The sequence below is a fragment of the Artemia sp. Qi Xiang Cuo genome, chromosome 12 (assembly GCF_049724085.1).
Source record: "Artemia sp. Qi Xiang Cuo chromosome 12, ASM4972408v1, whole genome shotgun sequence".
NCBI lineage: Eukaryota > Metazoa > Arthropoda > Branchiopoda > Anostraca > Artemiidae > Artemia > Artemia sp. Qi Xiang Cuo.
In genome coordinates, this window is record NC_142805.1 from 58,700,681 (window position 1) to 58,722,429 (window position 21,749).

A 21,749-nucleotide genomic window follows, 5' to 3' on the forward strand; every position below is an offset into this window, starting at 1 on the left:
GTCTTTGTTAATGTTCTATGGATTTGTTATCTCATTTTAGTCGATGTTGATCTCATATGAAAAGGACCTTTGTTGAGTTTTCCTTTGAAATGTCATTCTATGTACCTGGTATTTATTTTTTTTACTATTGTTTAGGAACCATTTGCCTTTTTTTTTTAATGGGATCTGACTATTTTGTTTAATCTTCGGGAGTTCTGGATTCATGTTTGTTGTCCATGTTGTCTATGTTGCTGTGTATGTTGTTGTATATGTTGTGTATGTTATATATGGCGGGACAAAAAGTACAAACAAGATGGCTGACTGTGTAAGAATGTGCTGGCCTCATCTACTTAGATGTGTTATTATTTTTTTTTATCGGTATTTTGTGTTTTTCGTCGTTCGTCATTTTTTTCTGCTCGTTTTTGTCCCTGTTACTTTTTTGTCACTATTTTTTTATGCTTGATTTTTTTTTTCATTCTCACATGCATGCAGATATGCTATTTTTCTCCATTGTAGGGATCAGGGCTGCCAGTGACTATTGAACGATATCCTACAGACTCGACTTACAAAAATTCCCAGAGGCACTGAAAAAAAAATATCCCATGGCTATAAAGATAAACACACACACATATACACTTACCTTCACATCTACACTCTCACTCTTTCCCACACCCATATACACTCATACACACACTCTCTCTCACTCCCTCTCACTCGCACTCTCACACACACACACACACGCACACACCCACACACACACACATACGCGCACACACACGCACACACACACACACACAGACATATACACACACACACACACACACACACACACACACACACACACACACACACACACACACACACACACACACACACACACACACACACACACACACACACACACACACACACACACACACACACACACACACACACACACACACACACACACACACACACACACACACACACACACACACACACACACACACACACACACACACACACACACACACACACACACACACACACACACACACACACACACACACACACACACACACACACACACACACACACACACACACACACACACACACACACACACACACACACACACACACACACACACACACACACACACACACACACACACACACACACACACACACACACACACACACACACACACACACACACACACACACACACACACACACACACACACACACACACACACACACACACACACACACACACACACACACACACACACACACACACACACACACACACACACACACACACACACACACAGACACACACACACACACACACACACTCAGACACACGCACACACACACACACACACACACACACACACACACACACACACACACACACACACACACACACACACCCTCCCCTTAATTATTTTCGACTGGTAAATAAGTAACAAAAATGCATACAAACAAACTTTTGATGCGTTTTGATGCATTTTACCCCCCCCTCCCTTCCCTCAAACAAAAATTCTGGATATGGTCTTGCATGAGACCTATGCAAAGACATAAAATATATTAAATATTACCCTTAAAAAGTATATTAATTATATACATATATGCATAAATATATATATATATAAGCATAAATATATATATATATAAGCTATATATATATATATATATATATATATATATATATATATATATATATATATATATATATATTTATGCTTATATATATATATATTTATGCATATATGTATATAATTAATATACTTTTTAAGGGTAATATTTAATATATTTTATGTCTTTGCATAGGTCTCATGCAAGACCATATCCAGAATTATTGTTTGAGGGGAAGGGAGGGGGGGGGGGTAAAATGCATCAAAACGCATCAAAAGTTTGTTTGTATGCATTTTTGTTACTTATTTACCAGTCGAAAATAATTAAGGGGAGGGGGGTTCTCAAGCCTTGTAATCTCAACCCCCTGGATACGGCATTGGTCTTGTGTATAGCCTACTATTATTTTTCTACATTTGAAGTTATCTGAAAGTTTCCTATAATTTTTATTTTTTTATGAGAGATAACCGGTTGGCTTTTTTATCCAGGATGCCAATAGCGGGTGGGGGAGGGGGCTATTACTCGTAAGGTTTTTAAAAACACATTTTTTGTATTTTCATTGAAAAAAAAGAAAAAAGCAAAAAATACCCTACTTGATTTTGACTGTACTTTTTTATCTTCATAAAAAAATGAATTAAAAACCCTTGCCTCCCTTCTACATTTTCGAGAATTGGTGCCTCTGTTCTTAACGTAAAGTGGCGGCGAATAAAATAACTCGTATCTGTGTTTTCTTCATTCTGACTAAGCAAATTTTCTATTTCTAAATCCTTCAACCAAGCCGCAATCATCAGACCCCTTTAGTCTTCATTTTTGTTGGTTATGAATAGGCATTTGATTCTGCCGATAGAAGAGTTTTAGTGAAGGTCCTATCCTTTTATCTATACCAGATAAATACATTAAAGTGGATTGTGCTATAAACGAGAATAATATCGCTGCAGTTAAGGTAGGTAGTATGGTTAGCGGTTGATTTGGTGTTGAATCAGGAATTAAACTGGGCTATGTCCTATCCCCGCTTGTGTGGATTATGTTAATGGAACACGTCCTGCGAAACACTTCAAAAGCTATGAGAGTACATGGGATCAAACGAGAAGAAATACTCTCCTATACTTAGATTATTCTGATGATTTAAGTATCATGGATGAAAATGTTAACAGAATGAATGGATTTTTGGATGTTTTTTGAGTTCAGGGTGATAGAACAGGTTTGAAAACTTATTTTAAGAAGAATAACCCGCTTTGATTAGGAATAAATGAAGGTGGAGATGTGAGTAGTGGGGACTTAATACATTCAAGTGCAGTCTGATAGGGATTTTAACACAGGGAAAATAACAAGTGAAGTTCCTAGCCCCTCGCACCTGTCCCCAGCTGGCAAGATTCACATTTTTGGCAAGAGTTCAATGTCCAGGCAAGATTCGACATGCCCAGACAAGATTCTCAGATGTTTCAATTACTTGGAGTGTGGTCAGTCTCCGAACAAAGACTGGAATATGGGAGGCCATGGCAATGACAGTGGTCAATTACTGTTCTGAAACTGGAACGCTTTAAAAGGTAGAGAAAGGTAAAGAAAGAAAAGACAGAGGAAATATCTTTGGATTGTTTTGTGCGCTTTTTACTAAATGTCTGACAAACAACAACATTTACGAAAAATATGGTTTTATCCGACTTTCTAGGGCTATAATCAAAGAAAGATTGAGATGGCTAGGACACGTTTTACTGATGAAGGATGACAGATTACCGAATATTTTATTTTTGGCTATCCATCTGGGGGCTAATCATGAACGGAAATAATGTAAATTGGTAGTAATGTTAATGCCCATCCACCGAAAAGATAAGACGGAAGGGGCGAATTTTGTTTCTCAAACGGGAGAAGATGAACAGGGGGGAGGGAACCGAAGAAAAGGTGCTCGTATGTATCAACTAAATGTTTCACTTAAGTAACTTACTAATTTCGAAAGGCTATTTAGATATTTTTGGATAACTAAAAGATCATCAGCATAGGCTAGGTATGACGCGGTGTGCTACCATTTCGACTAACCGTCACAAGCACTAAACGTCATAACATCTAACCGTCAGAACCGCTGACCGTCATAACATCGACAAAAAATTTATAAGTTTATATAATTGTTATAAGTATATAAAATAAATTTTGGCTATATATTTGCACATAAGGGGGGGGGGGGTAAAGCATAGCATATATTAAATACGTAACCTAACCTAACCTAGGTACCTTGTACCCCCTAAACCCCAAAAAACTAAAGTTTTAAAATTTTAAATGTTATGATGGTTAGTGGTTCTGACGGATTTTTTTGTCGATGTCCTGACGTTAGTGGTCCTGACGGTTAGATGTTATGATGCCTTCCCTATGACGCGTTAGCTAAACCGTAAAATTAAGGTAAAGGTATAGATTGATATTTTATTAGTGACTGAACTGGAAATCTGGTTTTTCGCATCTACACTACAAAAAATGTAAACTGACACTGAAAGAAACGAGAAATAACCCCAACAAAATACAAAAAGGAAAAAAAAGCTACGGATAAAATAAAAAAGAAAAAAAAAATGACTACCTATTTAATGATAAACTTTTTAAATAAAGATTAATTAAAGATTGTTATAAATAAATAATCACTTTAGAAGTTGAAGGTGTATTCAGAAGTATTCGAGAAATTGGTAATTTAAACAATCTAGAAGAAAAATTCCTTGTCGAGCTCCCTTTCGAAAAAGGATGCGTTGACCATAAACAGAACCATTAATTTTAACTTTACTTAATTTTAACCATGTTTTTGTACGAAAATGATGGGCATATTAATACCATTCGAAAATAAAAATGTAACAGTTGAAAATGGTTAACGGAATCGAATGCCTTAGAAACATGAAGCGTATAAAGGGTAATTTCTTACCATATATATTACCAGATATCATATTCATTACCATGTTTACTTATTCGGAATCGAAGACTTTAGAAATATGAAGCCCACAAAGGTGAATATCTTACCTTATATATTACCAGATATACTATGTATTACTATATATATTAATTACCAGAGCATATTTATTACCAGATCATTCATTACCAGAAGCATCCAGAAGAATGGAAATACGGTGGGCATGGCTGTATTCAACACAGGTTGAGATCCAACCTGACTCCACTCATAATCGGTACCAAAAGCAATATGAGGAAGAAAAAAATCTTCTGAAACTTTACTTTGATTACAAGATACCGCAATAGGGCGAAAAGATGAACAATCAAGGGGATATTTACCTTTTTTAAGCATTGAAGGCACTGTACCGAACAAAAGCTGTCAGGTATAATCAAGCCTTATCCAGGATTTTTTTTTCGGTTGGTGTCATTTTTTTTCGGCGATGGGGGTACAAAAACATTAAAAAACACATCAAAAAATTTATATGCATTTTTGTTTCGCTTTTACGAGTCGGAAAAATATTTCGGGGGGGGGGGGGGTCCAAACCTATACCCCCCCCCCCTTCTGGATACGGCCTTGGGTACAATGGACGAGCAAAAGAACATTTGAAATAGTAATTGAAGAAATTACTTTTGCGAATTGAAGATTGGCTAAAGAATGTGAATCTTTGGTTCGCATTAAGGCTGAAGATGGTTAGCTGTAATGCCATCAAAATCAAGGGATCAATCAATAGAACGGAAAAAAAAATAACATAATTGACTTCTTGTGACAGGAATGTTGAATTATGAATATTCTAATAGCTGCGAGATCTAATAGGATATGTGCAGTGGCGTCAATTTTTGAAAATTAGGGTAGGAGGGGGGTCACGAGGTTGACATTGAGGTTTTTGAGACATAGTTTTCAGAAATATAATATAAATATTTTAAGAAATCTATTGCACTGGATACAGATTGGCGAGGGTCCTCGCTGAAAATGTACTTACTTACTTGTAGTTGCTGCGGGACCAGACGCGGATGCCTCTCCCAGCATCCAGAAGACTTCGTATGGTTGACTCCCATATATTGCGATCTTGTGCCAGCTCTTGAGCAAACTAGAACCAGCAGTTCTCCCACTTTCTGCAAAACTTATTGAAATCCACGAATGGTATCGAGGTTGTTTTTGACAGCGGCCTACCAATTGACCGCCAGGACATCTGCGCCAATCTGGCAAAGGAGCTGCTAGAAGCACTTGCTTGATGATCCAGTCATTGTTTATTCATAGGACATGGCTAATTCAACGCAGTCAAAACTTGCTGAAAATATGCTTTTTCTTTCCTCGTTCCATTTTACTAGTTGAAATTTTTTTTCGTTCTTTATTTTGCTTACGAATTTTCATTTTTCGTCTGTATGGAAATTTTAGGTTTCGTCATAAGCGTTTATCTAAGTCACTGCGACCGTCTAGAATATGTAACATAATAATCATTCAATAATTTACTGCTTTCTATTAAGGAATAATTTTGATTGAATCATAGTGCGCCATTCCGGGCCATTCCGGGTTAAGATAGCAACATAGACTGCAATGATTCTGCTTTTGGTATTTTTTTGCTGAATTGTGCAAATGATCCTGTGTAAGTTGCTTATCGTCAGCAACGTGAATTTTGATGAAAATTTATATTGAAAACCAAAAAAGAAAGTGGAACCTTTTCCCTTGCGTTTTCTTTCTGAATTGTCGTTTAAACAATTCGGAAAGTTATGAGACTTGTTTTTCCCATTCTGTGAAACCATGAAAATGTTCTTATGTAGATTACTTGTGTAGGCAATCTTGATAAAAGTTACATGTTTGGGAATAAACTGAAAAGTGGATTTTTTGTTCTTTTATTTTATCTCTGAAATTTCATTATTTTAGATTTTACTTACAGAAGCCACACTTTACTACTTGGTCGCAATCAGGAACAAAATAAAAGTCCCGTGAGACGTGTGAGAAAAAATTGCATGTGTTACATGCCAATGGTTTCGTTTGAAAATTATTTCAAGACCGGGGGGGGGAAGTACTGCTTAGACTTGTTGTTTTCACTAGATTTAAAAGAGAATATATCTCTTTTGACATATTTATAAATGTATCCCCCCCCCACCTGTGGTGTCTATTGGGAAGAGAGTGTGCCACCCCATGGACTTCGGAAAATATATTTCTTTGGTATTTTCATCAAAAAAGTGTTTTTTTGGGGGATATTTGTCGAAAAACTTAAAAAAATACCATCCTCCCCCTAATTTCTGTGAATTGACACCCTTCGCCGGCCCCTTCTTGATGGCACTTATCCTACTTATGTGTGTGTTTTTGTTCTAACTTACGTTGAGTAAATCGCATTATACTTAGCTAGAAAGTTTTGCAACACGTGATAATCATATAATAATACATTAATAGTACAAAATAGATAAGAAACAATATGTTCCAAGATTCGAGATACTTCAGTAGGAAGCTATTTTACCATTTGTCGTATAACAACATTAATTCGGAGAAGCATAAACAGTGCCCTGGGATTGAAACAAGTTCACTAATGCTTTGCCCAGTGTTTCTGATCCTCTACGCATCCTTTTGCCCGCTGCTTCTAAACCTGCCTGAAAAACGACACAAAATATAATTGCTTATAATAAAACAAAGATTAAAAAATATATGCCCTATTCTTAATAAGGATAATTTGTAGGATTTAACCCATCAAAATCTGAATATTGTTTTTCTTATACCATTTCTTTTTTTATTTTATTATACATTTCTTAAATATTGCATTTATTATATTACATAATAAAATAATTTTACTATAAATTTACTATATTGTGTAAATATGTATTAGTATATTTATATTGTATTATACTTGTTATATTTTGTATTTTATTTATTTTAATTATATATTTGTTTAATGCTTCATTTAGATATACCTTTATTTTAGTTCTTATTTCTTTGACAGAAAAATCGCTTTGAAGCTTCACATCATCCATTTGAATCATTTGTATCCACATAAATAAAGTAAAGATAATTTAGCTTATTATTATTATTATTATTATTTATTTCTAACCCACACTATACAGAGGTACAATACGTGGAGTATCACGAAGAAAAACACATAAAAATGCAGCGGAAATCAATATAGAATTCAAAGAATACCAGTTACAGAGTAACACATAAAATTTAAAAGGATCTAAAACAAGAGAGAAATAACTTGCATTTATGTGTTTCCGTGTGTCTAATTTGGGCCCTATTGCCTTATATAGACAAATTATAGATTTTTGTTAGCTTAAATCTAAATCCTGCTTTGTCCTCCGGTCATTATTGTTAGGTTGTTATTAGATCATTATTATTTTTAGGTTGTTATTAGGTCATTATTGTTATTAGATATAATGAGGCTGATAGAAATAGAAACACTGATGCTATGGAATTAAGATATTCCAGGAAAAAATAATCTGGTATAAGAAAAACTGACCAGCTCTTGGGTTACAGGAGCCCCAATTCATCTTAAACACTCTCGTATTGTCCATTCGCGAAACCTTCTAAATTGGTACAAGTATGACCTAATTACGGCATCTACATATTATCTACTATGTATGTGTCTTTCGGTGTTTCCATGTGCTGAAAGCACAGCTAAATTGTTCCAGCTAAGTAAGATATTTGCAAGATCATCTTAGAACCACCAGAATGCCTGTAAACCATACAAATGAAGAAATACTTTAATGGAAAATACTTGACCTGGACTAGTGTGGGACCATGTGATGGTCGAAGCCCCAATATGCCAACCGTGGTAAACAAAGCAAACAAATGGAGGTGAAAAATTCCGTGTAATGGTCTTTTTACTAGAAAAAGAAGACCTCGTGAAGTCCGCTCTATGGCTATTATTACTGATAGATATACAGATCGACCAGTGTCTTTCTAAAGCCTAGGGGCCATAGACACAAAAAATGTATTCGAAACAGGGAAATCGCTTGTCAGGATAAATCACTACTCCCCAAGTCAAGTTATTGTTGTTGGGTTACTACCTTGAAGAATATTAGGGAGTAGCAAATCAATGCCATCTAAATATTTTCCTTGAAATCAGAAAGCACCGGACACTCTCGTAGAAAACGTTCCAAATCTTCTTCCTCCTCTTTACAGAGAGGACAAGCATAACGAGCTAAAAAAGAAATAATTTCAGCACGACCTCTAACACAACAGCGCAGCAGCAACCCGTTAAGCGCACCCATATCCACACTAAGGAAAAATGGGTTAGGGCTCAAGTGGAAACTATTTTTAAAAATGGCCGCAACATCGTTGTGACAAGTGTATGGAGTGGAGATATATTGAATTGTAGTTTAAGTTTATCTTTCAACGGGAATATTTGAATCCTTTCCTTCACTGGGCTCTGTGTTTATAGCCCAAAATATTATATACTTTCTAAACACCTTTGTAACCTCATAGCCATAGACAAACAAAAAATGTCTTTAGTATACAGAGTTTGTCCGGAAAGTAATAGGACTGATTTTCTTCTGCCGTGATTGTACTTCGGAGCGTGCGCGCGCCGATTGGATTCGGTGGAGGGCGTTCCTAGCTAACGAAAGAGCGGCCAGTCAGTTGTCTCCAAGCACCTGGAGAGTCAGGACATGCATTTTTGTGCAACGTGGTTTCTGTGTCTGGTGCAAGCCAAAAATGCAGCGTTCGTTAGAGCAGAGGTACGCGATTAAATTCTGTTTGACAAATTTGTAAATCTGTAACAGAGATGTCTGATATGACAAGCAGACTTACCTAGATTTTTCTTTAGCAACAAGTGGTTTGTTTTGGAGGCACCAGACCTTTTTGGGAGGGTTGGGAAGAGTTTGCCGATGAAGACCGTGCGGAAAGACCTTCGAATTCGACAAACACCGATAATGTGACTCGTGTGCGCAAAGTTTTGAACTCAGACCGTCGACTAACCATTCCTTTAATTACCCAAATGTCAAATTTACCGAAATCTATCGTTCGTGACATTGTGACGGTTCAGTTGAACATGCGCAAGGCGTGCGCGAAGATGGTCCCAAATGTGCTCACTGACGACCAGGAATTGCGGCGAATGGAAGTCTGCCAAGAAAATTTGAATATGTGTGAAAGTGACCCCAATTTTTGAATAACGTAAAGGCAGGTGACAAGTCCTGGATTTTTGAGCATGATCCTGAGATAAAAACGCAATCTTCTGAGTGACACACGTCGGCGTCTTCTCGCCCAAAAAAGGCAAGAATGAGCAAATCCAAAGTGAGAACGATGCTCATTGTCTTTTTGGACATCAAAGGCATCGTCCACCATGAGTTTGTTCCTCATGTACAAACTGTCAACGTCAAGTTTTATGTGGAAGCGCTCAAAAGACTCAAACAAACGGTCAATTGGGTCCGACAAAACCTCGCAGCCGAAAGGAAGTTGCACCATTACAACGCCCCAGCTCACACCGCCTTTCTTGTTAACAACTACTTGACCAAGGCCGACATCCCAACGCTTCCGCAGCCTCTTTACAGCCCGGATGTGGCCTCCCTGACTTTTGAATGTTTCCTTGCCTGAAAAGGCCGATGAAAGACAATTTGAGGCATTTTGAGGCGACAGAGGGGATCCAAGCAGCATGCACCGCGGCTCTCAAGGCTATTCCGGAGAGTGCATACCATGACTTCTTAAATGGTTGGAAATAACGCTGGCAGCGCTGCATTGACGTAAAAGGAGCCTATTTTTGAAGTTTTTAAAGAATTGCAATGATTGGCTCAATAAATGTTTTTAAATCGACTCAGTCCTATTACTTTCCGGACAAACCCTGTACAGGGTTTTTATACTGTAAAAAGTACCTCCAAAAACGATTGCGAATAAGTTTCGAGAACGCGTTTTTATTTTGCTCTGGGAAGAAAATCCTGACAAAATATTCACGCTTCTTGGAGCTATTCCAGATTGATTCGTTCAGTTTCTGTAGTATTTTTTTTTGCTCCAGAGTGTAAATTATTTATATAAATTTTTGGGGCATGGTAGTTTCAAAACTGGAAATCAATCCAACTCAAGGTATGCTCATTGGCTTACCTTGACACATTTCCTCTGCACTTTAACAACATAATTTTTTTTAAAATGTATAATCTTGGAAAGAAAAAGTACTCCTCATTTGGTGTATGAATACGTTTGGGTGCTAGCTGTATTCCCCCTGCGGAAATCCCCCCCCCCCATAAAATTCACAAGATGTAAAATTGAGCAGCCAAGGAGAAATTATGACAAATAAAAATATTGAAGAAAAGAAAAAAAATATATATGGAACATTCTAACTATACTCCAAAACATAAGCAGAATGTATTTATAGAATATTTACTTTTCCATTTTATTAGTTTTTATTCTTTTTTGGTGTTTTAGGGGGTTGAGGTATTATAGCAGGGTAAAATGAAGGTTGAAAAAAGTAATTTGAAAATATTGAAATAGTAGGAATTATAGAAGAGCTTATGATGGAATTGCACAAATATGACAGGCTGGTACTAAAAAGTACGATTAATCGCTTCCCATGGACTTGGTCTGGTACTAACCAGAATCATTACTAGCCAAAATGTTTGGCGGGGGGGGGGGGTTCATGTTGCCGACTGGCTGCTGATTTCTAGCGACTGATTTGGGTGATATTGCTGTTACAATTGTGTAATTTTGTTCTTTGCCGACTGAGACTGATCTTCTTTTAGTGATTTTACATCATATATTTCTCTCAGCCATTTGCATAAGAAAAAATGTGCCTAATCGTACTGTCAGCCTAGTAAATAGTTGCGATTCGCGCCTCATTTTGACTGACCTGATCTTTTTTTATTGTAATGGCCGAAAATGTTGAGGAAGGGGTGTCCTCTCTTCTTTTACGTGACGCCGCTGCCAAAAACTATAGTGTATAATACCAGTTCACCCTTTGCGATCCATTAGCCGTACATCACAAGGTTTTCCTCTCTGGGGTACCTTTAAAAGTAGTCCTGGCGCCAGGTGCTCAAAATGTGAAACATACCACGACGGAATAGGGCAGGTACGAAAATTAGCCTACTCCTCCTAAATCGACCATGCTGATTCGATAAATACAAACGGCACTTGCTTGCTAGGGGTGGAACACTCCGAAGTTTGACATTTTGTTTTATTTTGGTGTTTCATGCAAGAAAATGCATCTTCCACGAAGTTTGAGGTGCAGTTTTCCGCTCAAAACAAGATAGAAATGCCTAGAGGCCATATGAGGCATTAATGACGCAGTTAAAGAAACGAAACAAAGTCAGAATTAACAGTATTTATTTAATACTCACATTCCCAAATTCATTACGGTTTTTTTCCTAGTATCCTTTCATTGCAAGTCACACACAACTATTCCTCGTCTGAATCAGCCTCGGCCTGGCAGCACTTCCCACAACAAGAGCACAAAATATCGCAACCTCTGCCTGAAAATGGACATTTTTGTCCAAAAGATTCACACTTGCAATATGGCGAAGTTTTCGGAATAGTGGATGGCCAAGCAGAAAGGTTGATTTAATGAGTACTATGCATATGTCCTTCATCTCCCATCCAAAATAAACCCGAGAAAGGTACGAGGGGCGAGGCGTAAGATCCTGCAGCATAATTGACCGCTGGTAAATGCACATTTTCACATGTATAAAAAAAAAATGAGTCTTCGATTGGAGGCAGGCTCTTCAGCGTTTTCCAGCGAGAGAACAAGTGAACGGGGAGGTCATTCAAACACCAAATTTCATCTGATTTTCTGTATGAGGCGATCAAAATCTCGCCACACAGCTTCATAATATCTTCCTCAATCTCAAATACTCGGTCGATTTGTTCCAAAATATGTTCAGTAAGAGCAGATATTCTAGGTACCCACAGCACAGCTGCTCTAAGGATCGTCTTCTTTCCTTTAGAGAAAATGAAGCTGACAGTATAACAACCGGTGAAACAGTGCAAAAACGCAATTGAATTCACTAGAGACGGTGGGAATCTATTTACAAGTTCAGTGATCAAAATGACTTTGCCTTGCAAGCGAACCAAAACATTAGGGATGGCATGGCTTTGCTTTTCAATCGTCTTAAAAGACTGAAGCAAGATGACCACAATGTCTGTGTCATCTGCTTCCACGATTACATCCATGCACCCCGTCCTGTCACAGCAACCCGCGTGAAAAGCGACGCGTTATCCGCTTCTTCATGTATGCTGTTCAGTTCATTGGCAAATCTCTCGCACCTTACAGTCTAGTTACCTGGAAGCAGCTTAACTACTCCAGTTCTATGTGCAAATCCTCCTGATATGTACACTGGAAAAGCAAGGAGTTTGCGGTCAGTACTAGTGCAATGGTCAAAAATATATTCTATAAGCTTTGCTTTACTTTGGCTATTAAGCAGGATATAGTCCCAGTTATCGAGAACCATATTCGGTTGAATTGAAAAGGATTTTCCAGGCCTCTTTCCACACCGTTCATGGCAACCACTACTGTCTTTCAAAGAAACGACTTCACAAACCGCAGTGTCTTTAAATAGACCATCATAACGGTCTACTATACATGTAGCTGATGTTTTTGTTTAGGAAGTTTCCCTAGGAGATTCCTAAAAGTCCTTTTAGTAAAGTCTACTCAAATTTCATCCCTCCTAGGAAGTTGGCCTCTTGTAAAGGGCATAAAATCAACAACAACTCCCACGCTTGCTGCCTCTGGGAAACTCGGTACTTCAGCTGGCCACTTTTCGATGGTAAGAGAGTCTTTCAGAAATTCAAATAAAGCACACTAACTGCGAGTTCTTAAACCTCAAACAGTGCCGGTGGATATGAAACAAGTTCATGACTTAATATTTTCTGCAATATATCGGTGCGTGAGCCCTGGTTAGCATCGACAGCGACCGTAATCCGTTTGGGGCCAGGCTACAGGGTTGTGGGTGGAGTGGCTTAGACCCAAATTCCGAGAAAGCTGAAAATGAAAACGAAATCAGGCTTTTCAAATTCTGGTAACTGAAAATCCCAAAATTTTCTAAATTATGTCAAATGATTATTGTATTCATATAGAAGATTAAATTATGAATCACACGGTCTGTTTATTTCATATCTATCTCGTTATGACCTGACTGGAAGCAACCCTTGCAGTGCATAGGAAAATCCTTTCCACTGAGATTCATGACCAACTTTTTGCCAGTTCTGATGCATGGTAACAAGTGCCAAAAATACAGCTATTGGTATGCCACTCAGAATAATTTGGACATGGACCAAAAGAGCATAAGCAAAACTGAAATAGTATGGGCGTTAAACATAGAGAACTGTAATATCAGCTTCAGAGGAATACCCTTTCACTCAAGTCTTTTCGGTAAATACAGAAATTACCCAATGAGACCAAGTGATGACATACAAAAAAGTTCTTATTTACAAAGAACATCACATGCTATGTAACCTCCACTGAATTAACCAAAAAATATCGCCAGAAACATCTTTCTCCACTTCTGTTGTCTTGATTCAGTCTTGATACTAAAACAACAGCAGTTAAGACAACACCAATCTTGCTTTTTTTCTTCTAAAGGACACCGGAAAATGACGTCTGAAACTGGTGTTTGAGGTTTTTGCTCGCTAATTAGCATTTTTCGGGAAATCTGAAGTTCAGATCCAAATTTAATCCAAATGTTTGGTATCTGCGTTTTTTAGGCTATCTTTTGGTATTTATTTAAAAAAAAAAAAACATTCTATCGTACCCCCTTCTTGAAATAAGCGTGATAGCCAAGCTTGGCGCTCTGACTAAAGGGCATTCTTTTTTATAATTTCATCTAAATAACAATGAGTCAAACTCTCAAGTCTGAACCAAGAAAATTTAAAATTTACAGAGCCCCTTATTCCAAATAGAGAAGCGATAGTTTAGTTAAAGAAAGTCTTCAAGAAGTCGTCAAGCCCTGATCAAACAGTTAGTGGCTACGAACTATAAGCAAGGAACGACTCGGCTCAATAGTTACCAAAACTCTAAAAAACAGAATTTTAGTATCAGTAGATACATCAAAAGAATCAACTTATTCTTATCACAAATATATAAGATACATCAAGTTTTGTATTAACCATCAAAATTTACGAACCTGAGACAATTTGGCTGATCTTTGAAATAGGGGGGGGAAACACCCCTAAATTTAAAAGAATCTCAATGAAAATCATACCATCAGATTCAGCGTACCAGAGAACCCTGCTGTAGAAGTTTCAGGCTCATATATGCAAAAATGTGGAATTTCGCTATTTTTTGCCAGAAGACAGATTACGGATGTGTGTTTATTTGTTGTTGTTTTTTTTCCAGCGGTGATTGTATCGAAATAATGGTCCTAGAAGATTCGGAGAGGGTGCATTTGAACAGAAAATAAAAGTTTTAGTGCCCTTTTTAACTGATCAAAAAGATTGGAGAGCAACTGTGCAAATTTGCCCATTATTTACGCATAGAATTTGTTATTGGGAAGTACACAGACATTTTATTTGGGGGGGGGTTGCTTCTGGTGGATTTCTGTAGGAAAAATCTTCCTTGGGGAGGGAAATTTCTTGGGGGGGGGGGGGTGAATATTCCAGGGGAAATGTTACACTTGGTAGATTTGACAGAATTACTATACGAATTTTTTTTTAATTGTTTTACATTTTCTTTTCAAAATTTTTCATGTGGAGATGTTCCAGGGGAATTATCCACGGCCTTTTTTCTGCTTGTTTGGATTTCCGGGAAATAATTTCCATGGAAGGGGGCTTTTTGGAGTGATTTAGAAACCGATAGTGGAATCTGATTCCGCAAGCAATTTTAAAGGGAGGGGGATTCTCAGCGAGTATGTAACTATATGGAGGGAATTTTACGGGGGGGCGGGGGGTGCACTTTACGTTGGATAAAATTTTCACGGATGAGTTTTCTGTGAGGGGAGGGGTATATTTCCTAGAGAATGAGCCAGATTTACCGGCATTATTTGAAAAATGAACAGAAATTGTTACATATATGAAGGGTTGCCCCCTCCTCCATGCCTCGCTCTTTACGCTAAAGTTTGACTGTTTGTCGCAATTTTTTAAGAGCGTCTACTGAAAGGCCAGGGCCGTTAGAATAGGAAGCTTTTTTAAAAGTGCTAACAGTTGTAGCGCAAAGAGCAAGGTATTGAGGAGGGGGCAACCCTTCATAGACGGAATAAATGTGCCGAAATTAATATACTTTTTTTCATGTACGGTGAGCCAAATTCGAACCTCCATTAGTTGAAAATCATTCAGAAATTAAATTAAAAAAAAACAAGGTTTTATAACTAAAAATAAGAAGTGACATTAAAATTTAAAACGAACATTAGAAGATTTTCTAGTCTGAAGTACCTTTACTTGTATGGACTGCGCGATTTTTCAAAAACGAATGCCCCAAGCGCGCGACATTGCTTCCTCTGTAACTGGAAAGCTGAGTACATAGTTTTTGATACTTTTAAATCGTTTTGCTATCTCAGAATTTTTAATCGATTTTAACTTGGTTCTCCATGGAACAAAGTAGTAATATAGTGCCACAGAATGGCAAAAAATGTCGCTTTCCCGTGGCACAATCCTTTTGGTCACTTAAAAAGGACACTAGAACTTTTTATTTTCGTTTGAATGAACCCTCTCCCGATCTTCTATGATCATCTGTTTGACATGACCACCCTTGGGAAAAATACATATCCGTGATCTTTCTTCTGGAAAAAAAGAAAAATTCCACATTTTTCTAGATATGAGTAAGATTTTCTTGCTCAGGAGTTTGTAAACACTCTCTTATAGGATTGTGCAAAATCTCCACTTTAAGGTCTTCTTTAATACGATGAATCTAATGGTGTTTTTTTTTTTTTAATTTAATTTTTTCACGCTCCTTGTGTTTGATGTGTAACATTAAACTTGATCAACTTTTTATATTTGGAATCAGCATAAAAAGCCAATTCTTATGAGTTATTTATTGTTATCAAAATTCTTTTCTTAGATTTTTGGTTATTATTGACCAGAGTTGCTCTTTACTTACTGTTCATTACCGCGCACTGTTTGATTCTACACAATATATTTTACGTGTATTTGAGAATATTGGTAGAATATCCCAGAAAACATATTTTCTTCATTCTTTTTATTTTTTTGATTTCCCTTTGGCAACTTAACTTTACATGGGGTGGGGGGGGAGAATTTTCCTGAGATGAAGTGGTTAGGCGGAATTTTTTTGGGGGTGGGGGTGGGGGGGGGGGTACACCAAACCTCTTACATATGACACAGTTGAGAATCAAAAGAATTTTACTAACCTTTTCTTAGAGTTTTTCTTTTCTTACCTTTTCTTTTCATACCTTTTCTTTTCTTAGTTTTAGTCACTATTGACCCGAATTGCTCTTTACTTAAATATTTCCTTTATTCTTTTTATTTGTTTTAATTTCCCTTTCGTAAATCAATTTTACACGGGGGGGGGGGGAGTATTTTACATGAATGAATTGGCTGGGCGTAATTTTCCGGGGTGGACAGACCTAACCCTTTACGTACGACAGTTGAGAATCAAAAGGATTTTACTAACCTTTGCAGACATTGAAGTAATCGAAGTTGTAGAATGTCTTCTATTAGAGTGACAGACACCAGTGTTGTCAGCTTTAAGGTCGACTAGGAATTCGTTTTCGCGTCGGTTCATCGTGATGCTTCAGATTGGTTAATTATTCCTCACTAATTTCTTGATTTTGACTGAATCTTATTATTCTTAGCTTTGCGTGTTATATTGCAGTTATCCAGATTATCTCATTTGTATTAGTCTCATGATTCATTTACCCAAGTTCTTATTATTCAGTACTTAATTCTCTGAAGTTAATATGTGAAAAGAATTAATATCTATTTTGCAACGTAGCTAAATTTGGCTCGGCTTATAAAATTGTTTAACTTTAAGAATATTTTTTATTTTTCTGAAAGCCGATGACTGTTATTCGTTCTGGGAAAATTGTAGCCCATTTGCGCATGGGAATACTTTTCCAAGCAAATTTTGTTTTGCAGACTATTTTACTAGGATCTTTGATTTTTAAAAGAATCCATGGTAACTCTCCTGGAGTCTTTTTTTTAGCAATTAATTTTTATTCAAGAAATGTGTTATAAAAATAATATGGTTCAAATGGGGCTAATTCCATTTATTAGAAAGTGAAAACAGATATTTCGATATCTTCGGATATTTCGATATGTCTGGATATTTCGATCACATATGAGGATATTTTTAATTTTTGGGGGAATTGTAAGGAATTGGCAGATCTGAGAAATGAATGTTTTTCGTTATTGTTGGCAAATAGAAGGTGGGTGGAAGGGATTGTAGGATCACGACATTCACAAGTTAAAATGGCATTAAGGAATTTGGCTAAGTATGTTGATGAAGGGTTGATACATCGTGAAAGATGTATCTCTTTATAAATGTTTCCGTGAAGATTCATTTATAAGTACGTTTTTTTTTTATTTGTGTTTTTTGGGGGTTTTGTTACGTATTATGTTCTGTTTTTTTTTTTATGGCCCGATGGCTTTTTTTCGAATATAGATACATACATACCTATACAGTGATCGTCATCAGGAGAAATACTAAAATATTAAAATTAAAACTAACATATTTTTACATAACAAAATAATTACTTCCGGTCCACAAATAGTTTACAGTCCATTCTCTAGATCTGCCTGAGAGACTTCATTAATAGGATTCAACCGAAGTCTTGAGTTTGAAATTTTCGTCTTTAACAATGCCTAAGTGAAAGTTGAATTTCTAAGGAAAGTTGAATTTCTTTAGAAATTCAGAAGGCATATTCTCCCTCTTCCTCTAATTGCAAAAGAAATGATGTTGAATTTATAGTTACATACTTGATTGGATGTTGAGTATATAGTTACATACTTGATTGGATGTTGAATTTATACTTACATACTTGATTGGATGTTGAATTTATAGTTACATACTTAGTTGGATGTTGAGTTTATAGTTACATACTTGATTGGATGTTGAATTTAGACTTAAATACTTGATTGGATGTTGAATTTATAGTTACATACTTGATTGGATGTTGAGTTTATAGTTACATACTTGATTGAATTTATACTTATATAGTTGATTGGATGTTGAATTTATAGTTACATACTTGATTGGGTGTTGAATTTAAGTTACATACTTGATTGGATGTTGAATTTATAGTTACATACTTGATTGGATGTTGAATTTATACTTACATAATTGATTGGATGTTGAATTTATACTTATATACTTGATTGGATGTTGAATTTATAGTTACACACTTGATTGGATGTTGAGTTTATAGTTACATACTTGATTGAATTTATACTTACATACTTGATTGGATGTTGAATTTATAGTTGCATACTTGATTGGATGTTGAGTTTATAGTTACATACTTGATTGGATGTTGAATTTATACTTACATACTTGATTGGATGTTGAATTTATAGTTACATACTTGATTGGATGTTGAGTTTATAGTTACATACTTGATTGGATGTTGAGTTTATAGTTACATACTTGATTGGATGTTGAATTTATACCTACATACTTGATTGGATGTTGAATTTATAGTTACATACTTGATTGGATGTTGAGTTTATAATTACATACTTGATTGAATTTATAATTACATACTTGATTGGATGTTGATTTTATAGTTACATACTTGATTGGATGTTGAGTTTATAGTTACATACTTGATTGGATGTGGAATTTATACTTACATACTTGATTGGATGTTGAATTTAAGTTACATACTTGATTGGCTGCATTTTCATGTGCACAATTTCCAATGAACTCTCTCAGACAGATCTAGTGAAAGAACCGTAAATATTCGTGGACTGAAAGTTATTATTTTGTTCTGTATAAATATGTTTGTTTAAATTCTAATGTTTTAGTATTTCTGCTGATATCAATCGCTCTACATGTGATACATGTGATCGAAATTTCCAGGCTTTTGTTTCTATTTTCACTGTCTAATAAATGGACTTATCCGCATTTGAACGTTTATCAGTTCGTTATAGAATGACAGTGTAGTGTTGGAAAAAAAGTCTAATTTAAGATATTACGTTGAAAATAAGTTATAAAGCTGCAGCGGCAAAGTTGAAGTTCCAATTTTAAGAGAAGTTTGTTATACCCGAGAAGTTAAGAAATAGTTTTAATGCCATACTCGTTCGAAAAAGCATTTTTTTTAAATAACATATTTACGTCCATCAGATATTAAGTCGGGTTTTGAAAACGTGCTAAAGTTTCATAAAATCGTACCTACACGCAACCAAAGATTTCATAATTGCTCTTTTTGTGCAAGTTTCTCGGCTAACTGCCAATAGTGAGGGAACCAACTCTCCATAAGGTCTTTCCCAATGCAGTCCTTGTTTAATGGGTCTGGAATATCCTATGAAAAGGGTAAACGGGGCGAACTGCCCAGAGGTGGAAGTGCCTAGATGAAAGCAAGATCTTTCGCCTATAACGCGTAGGCTATACAACGCTTTTACCTATAGGTCCAAACCTTTCGCCTATATTTTCACAAGCTCTCGGAAAGAAAGTAAAGTATTTGTAATTTGACTAACATACAATTGGATATCATTTGCATCTAATTTTTTGAAAAAAAAGGTACAAAGACGGAGTCTGTCGCAGAGGAGATCGGCTGATTTGTAAGTAAGGACCTGGGAGTCTTTCCTTTTTAATCTCATAGTCTTAAATTTACAATTTCAATTAGTAAATTTTAATTAGTTTTAATTTGAATTAGTACATCCTCTTGTCTGTTTTTCTCTTCAAGTTTATTTACAAAGAGTATCAGTAACCAAGTTGGAGGACCTGCTCTGTTCTTGGACGTATTTTGAGCCTAATTCATAAAAAATTTGGTCATTCTTTACCAATTCTTGTTTGTTTTTATCTTTTTAGTTGCGTTAAATTTCTTATGAACAGAAATATAAACAGAGTGCAATAGTAGCCCGCACATGCTCAAGTTTTATTGTTTATTATTATATTCTTGTTTATTATATTTTTACTAAATTATGCATAGTTTTATTATTTCATGAGTACCAAGATTTGAGCTCATATTTTTTTTTCTATATGTTAAAAAAAAAAAAAAAAATGCAACAGTTAAGAGCAAGACAAATTATTTGACCATTGGAAATTCTGGTGAATTTTTTCGTAACGAATTTTGTTGAATTTAATTTTTGGTAACGGATATTCACGCCCATTATCTTCTCTATGGCCGAGATCTTTGCGTTTCTAGGGACGTAAGATATGAATATTTTTTTTACAAAAATATATGCAATTTAGAGACAAGTAGCTGTAAGATTCTAAACGATAAATTCAGATAAGGTTAAAGCACGTATGAACAATCAGTTATATTTTTGACCATCTTTTGTAAATGTAGCTCATGTAGTTCATGTGAGCCGTTCAGAAACCAGATTGATCCTGCTTCGACGCGTGGTTTTATATTTGAAATACCAAGGATTGTGAAACTGAAACCTGATTTCTTGAATTGGTTAATTGGAACGGATATATATATATATATATATATATATATATATATATATATATATATATATATATATATATATATATATATATATATATATATATATATATATATATATATATATATAGTATATATGTATATATGTATATATATATATATATATATATATATATATATATATATATATATATATGTATATATATATATATATATATATTAAGAAGTTAGGAGAAATCTGGAATTCATATTTCAATGAAATAGTTCTCCATGTGGAGTAATGCAGTTTTGGTATTAGCGGGCGGCAAACTTAAAAAGTAGAAACATGTGTAAAAAATCAGGAAAAATTTAAGCTAAAAGCATGTAACACCAAAAAAAAACTTCAGAAGATGTAGATTTCTCTTGAAGGTGTTATTGTGTCTAGGCATCAACATGTTGTTAATTTTTTAGTTTTTACGGGCGAGAATCATTTTCAAATTGAACTACTGCAATTAGTTTTGTTTTTTTCATTTTCATGGTTTAGCGCATCAACAATAACAATAAAACAAATCAAGAGCAACAATAAAAAACATGTGGTGCTCCCCTAAAAATTTCCTAAACTTAAACGATCAGTCTTGATTGAGAGTTCGTTGTGTTAACACCTTGCTTTTGGATATTAACCTTTTAATAAAGTAAGGTTTCAACCTGTGCGATTTTATTTGTTTTTATATTTCATTTACTTGCTATTGACATTTTTGCTGCTTGAACTTAAATTCCCTTGGGATTTAGTGACTTAGTAAGTACTGAGATTCAGACAGAATGATTTAATTACCTTAG

At 35.7% G+C, this 21,749-nt stretch overlaps 1 protein-coding gene and 1 long non-coding RNA gene across 2 annotated transcripts in view; both read right to left on the reverse strand.

The window, feature by feature from the left end:
• Nf1 (neurofibromin 1) overlaps positions 1-21,749 on the reverse strand; it is a 350,626-nt gene that overhangs the window by 238,115 nt on the left and 90,762 nt on the right.
• Positions 6,888-17,151, reverse strand: LOC148946340 (uncharacterized). The gene is made up of 2 exons (XR_016142525.1): positions 16,994-17,151; positions 6,888-7,112 (listed from the first exon to the last, which is right to left on the reverse strand). It is a non-coding gene; the product is annotated as an uncharacterized LOC148946340 (long non-coding RNA).